The 5054-nt window shown below is 28.1% G+C and overlaps 1 protein-coding gene across 5 annotated transcripts in view; it reads left to right on the top strand.

Moving 5' to 3' along the window:
- The window catches only part of by (blistery), a 759376-nt gene that overhangs the window by 524449 nt on the left and 229873 nt on the right, over nucleotides 1–5054 (top strand). The window lies entirely within an intron of this gene.

Below are 5054 nucleotides of genomic sequence, written 5' to 3'. Positions count from 1 at the left end.
ATATAATATTAATACAAACATTGAAAAGCTGAATACTAATTTTAATAAAATAATTCTGAACCTTCTCCAAAAAAGACAATTATTATTATATCGTTAATTTATACTCTACTGATATAACCCTTTATAATAAACTTATGCGTCAACTGGTTTCAATATTTTCTTAGCAAATGTCCACACATTTTCGTAAAGCCATCTAAATCCCTTATCAGATTGGACTCTCACGAATTTTCAAGGCAAAAGACAAAAAAGCGTTGATACCCTGGTCATATATTAGCATTGAGTGGGTAACTAAACTTAATAAATTCATGTTTCTAATATTTTTCATGAACTCTCTAATTCAATATTTCCATTCATAAAAAGTAAGTTTTTATTAGGTGATAAACTATTCCTTCCTGCATTCATTGCTTGCCTAAATTCACCGTTCAAATTTTTTCTGTTCAACAAGTAGATTGTTTTTACTCTTCGATGCCCACTAGGCCTATCTGAACTAATCCTCTAAGGTAAAAATGTGAAATGGGATCCTGCCAGTGAAACTGTTAGATACCTGGGAATTCACTTCGATCGCCGCCTTACCTGGAATCACATCAACATCAAACTAACTCTTACGCAAGGTTAGCAATGATAGATATATCCTATTTTAAACAGAAATTCAATATTAAAACCAGAAACTGTTCTTATATTTAAAACGATCCGCAGGCCACTGCTGATGTATGGCTGTGAATTCAGCGGAGTGGCATCCTTAAAAAAATTACAATGTTTTCAAAATAAAGTCTTAAGAATCGTAGTTAATGATCCTTGGTTCATAAGAAATAGCCAATTGAATCGGGAATTCCAAACGGAATCAATAGAGGATTACATTAAAAAACGGTTCATGAAGTTCCACTTCCAGTTCCAAAGGAGCAGTGACCTTCAACCTGAGAAACCCAACCTCAACCCGAAGACTGAAGCCCAGACTGCTGCAGGATATTCTGTTATAAATCCTATATTTATTAATTCATTATTCATACTCCTCTCTTTTACTTATTATTTTTTTTCTTCTCTCGTCCTTTTTTTAAATTAACTTGTTTCTTTTTACCATTAGAGAGCAATTGTTTTATTAAGGAGCATTATTCTTATCTATTTATTTTATCTTTTTTTTTAAATTATAATATTGTATATAGTTAGGGTTGTCTTTGTTACGATACTCTACCCCTCCCCCCATAATCAACTTTATAAATATATATATGTATATATATAATTTAACGCTTATATCAACCATGTAAGGCCCATGGCCCATCGCCCAGGGCCTGGTATACAATAAATAAATTTAAAAGAACGAGTAGATTCATATTCCGTTTAAGATCAATGTTTAATAAATTATAGAATATGGTTCGTTAAAACTGGTTCAGTTTAAGTAATGTTAAAGTTGAGGCGGCTCTTTTAGTTTAGGACATCTATACGGATTTATTCCGTTACTGTTAACAGTAAATGTTATTTCTTTTATTTCAGTAAAATATGTGTGAATGGACTTTCCCAAGATGGTTATTGGAGAAAAAAATAGGAACAATGTTTTCTTTAAAAATGTTTTCTTCAACTCACAAACACAAAATGTTTCTTTTTATTAAATGTAATAGGTACTTGGTCCTAATTCCATTTACGAAAACCAGCTACTCGCTGACAGGATTACTGATGTTTCCTAGAACGACGGGCAATATTTCAAGACCCTCCCCTGAACCCTGGAAGACCTAGCGGTAAATATCCTGTGTCCAAGGGGGCTAACAAGGACAAAGTGTCGTGATGACAACCATTCGTCAGTCTTTCCTTTCATCGTACCTGTTTACCCCATAGCTCTGGATTCCATATATATATATATTTTTTTGAAAAAAATATATATATAAACTTAGCCTTTTAAAGAAGAAAAATCCTTTTAGCTTATATAATAGGAATAAAGTTTTTAAAAAGAAATTTGTGTTTATAAAATATTCATTTATCTTTTTTAGACATAAAAGACCCGAAAAAATGATTAACTAAATAACATCTGAGAATAATATAACAACATATTTTCTTAAAATAATTACAAAAACACTACTTTGTATTATATGCTGAAACGGTTTATATGTATATGTATATATTATATATAAAATTTATTTTAAGTATTGTGAATCTGAGCTATCAGTAATTGGAATATTAAGGATGCATGTCATTACTTTGGTATCTGTTTGTTGTTGAAATTCATAGTAAGATGGCTCGGGAAGACGATATTGTCTAAGGATCAATTAATTATATCAGACTTGAAAGCATTCGACAACTATTATGTTAGGGCTTGGAATTACAAATATTTTCTTATTATGGAGTTAAACAATTAAAAAAATGCATAAAAAAAATTATTGTAATATATAATTATACTTTAATCAAATTTGTTATTTTAATTATATATCGAAGTTTCACAAGTATGATCTACTCCGCAGACGGACTTTGAGTCTTTATGCCTTATTAATATTGAGGTTAAATATGAAGTTTTTCTTTAGAATCATTAGAGTATATATATTGTTTAATGTATTAATGTTCAGAATTTTGTTAATATAATTTCATTTAATCTAAAATTTAACTGAGCATAATGGTGAAAGAAAGAATTTTTATCTCTTAGGCTAAATGAATAAAAAGAGTAAAGATCTATACGGTGATAAATAATTATTTGAATATTGTCAATTGTACTTTTAAAATTTTTATTTTTTGAAAGGCTTATAATTTCTCATTTTTGCAATTATGGTATTGCTATCCGTTATCTGTTGGAATGTGAGAAACTATTACATCCGGACAACATGTGGGCATTGATTTATTGCAGAAGAGATACCGGCTGATAACCTAGGTCGGTTTGGTAGGGACTATTGCCAGGGGCATTCCTTTATCCTCCCATATTATAAGACAAATTTTTATTATTGAAAACAATATTCATTTTTAAATTCTGGTTGTAATGAAGATGAATTATTTATATTAATTGACAATTTATTTGATATTAAGTTGAATTTAATAACTAAATACTCATATAACTCTTTACCCATCCTAACCCAATTATTCTTAACCTCTCATCCTTAACAACCCCTGATAATCCTCCAAGGCGTCTGAAAAGAAAGAGGCCACGAGACCTTCTAATTTAAATTAACGCTTGAAATACCACCAATGGGTGGTTACTTCCCGAGATTTACAAGTTTAAATGAAACATACAACATATTTACTCATTGTATTTATTATTTGTACAGTCGTAAATCACATTAAATAAATTTTAAAAAAAGTACTCATATAATTTAAAACGTCTTAATTCTTTTATTTGTTTTATTTATGTAAGTGCTATTCGTTAGCATAGCATTCGTCCGCAATAATAGCCCAGTAAATAAGCACGCTATCAATTCAGTAAAGATTAAAAATTAACAATAAAATTCGCTATAAACAAAATATAAAATTGAACAAAAGAATGAAATTGCCTCTTAACTCGAACTATTATTCAGTTCAGGTCATGTTTTTTTGGAGAGCCTCTCATATTTCAATTCTCTATTCTTTTCAATTTTAAAAACCGCTATAAATCCGAATGAATTTTTTTAATACTTTCATTTTACATTTTTTTATGTGAAATATTTATGATTCAAATTATTCTTAAAAGTTTTAGAACACTCCAAGTTTAGTATTGCTCATAAAATAATTATTAACCCCGCACTATTCCAGAGTAATATTACAATTTTAATAGTTATACTTTTGCTTGTTTTTGTCTTTTTCATTTTCAAACTAAATTTTTTAAAAGTTGTTAAGCTCGAAAATAAAAATATTTAAATTCTTACTTTAATTACTATTTGATTTATACTATTAAATTAGCCTCTGAACTCTCCTTTGGTATAGCCATGGGTTCCTGATAAAAGGCAGTCATTTCACCCCAATTATTGATTACTTAATTTAAAACTATGTATAATTAATTGTCAAAACTCATGAGTCTGCCAAGTTTAGGTTGGGTTAATAAAAAATGGCGGCTTTTTCATAAAGTTTAAAGAAATTAATTTTTTATACCGAGTATTATATTCTTTAATTTACCAACAACACTGGAAAATCTAAGAGAGCAGATAAGTAGATTAAATTTGCTAAAATATAAGTCCTAAAATAGATATTTACGTTCAATAATTCTTGAGAAATAGCTTTTTATTAGCTTATTTTTGTCTTTAGCATTTTCTAACGAAATGTTTTAAACGTAAATACTCTTGTATATTGAAGACGTATTGCCCAAAAATATTTTCGAATGGGAAAGAAAGGAAGCTAAAACTGAAGTCTTATAGTGAAGAAGATAAGAAATGAACATACGATGTGATCCTAAAAGAGTCAAACTAGTTAATACTTGCTCGAAAAATTAAATTGATTACATTTAATATAAAGATTAAGTTTTATAGTGCAAACCTCTGTTAAAATGTGTATTCAATTGCTTATTTCGTCAGTGGGGTACGAAAAAAAAAGTGCATATTTCAATGTTAATTTTTTTAATCAAACTTCCTCAATAAATAAAATATTTTCAAATGAAATCGAACAAATGAGTTATTTTACTAAACTAAGAGATTCTTTCTCAATAAATTTACAATTCCTAAACTTGAAATAAAATCTACAACCTATGCTAAAAAGTTTCTTTTCTAACACACGAATCACATTCCTATTTTCTCGTATTTAAAATTGTTGTAAACCGCAATTATAAACTATTACCTTATGGCCAGTATATCTGCATGAAATCTTATCTTTAAGATTGAAATTACTGGTATTTTTTTAAAATTTTTATTTTTTGTTTACATTCATCACTATTATCTATTACCCACAACTGTGTGGCAGATTGTGATATCTATCAATAAATAAAAAAAGTATCCTTTTCCTAAAAAACGAAACAAAAAAAAAATAATAATTTTTAATTTCAATATTCGAATATCCATTTTTCATACTTCCCAATTTTAGGCATTTAGTCATTTAATTTTTAAAAAAATGTTATTAAAACAATATACTTCAAAAATTTTCAAGATATTGTTTTTAGTCGTAAATTAATATACTAAGTA

Source organism: Halyomorpha halys, unplaced genomic scaffold (genome assembly GCF_000696795.3).
Source record: "Halyomorpha halys isolate HHAL.00 unplaced genomic scaffold, Hhal_1.1 Scaffold215.1, whole genome shotgun sequence".
In the NCBI taxonomy this organism is placed as follows: Eukaryota; Metazoa; Arthropoda; class Insecta; order Hemiptera; family Pentatomidae; genus Halyomorpha; species Halyomorpha halys.
This window is presented reverse-complemented; position numbering and strand designations above follow the sequence as displayed.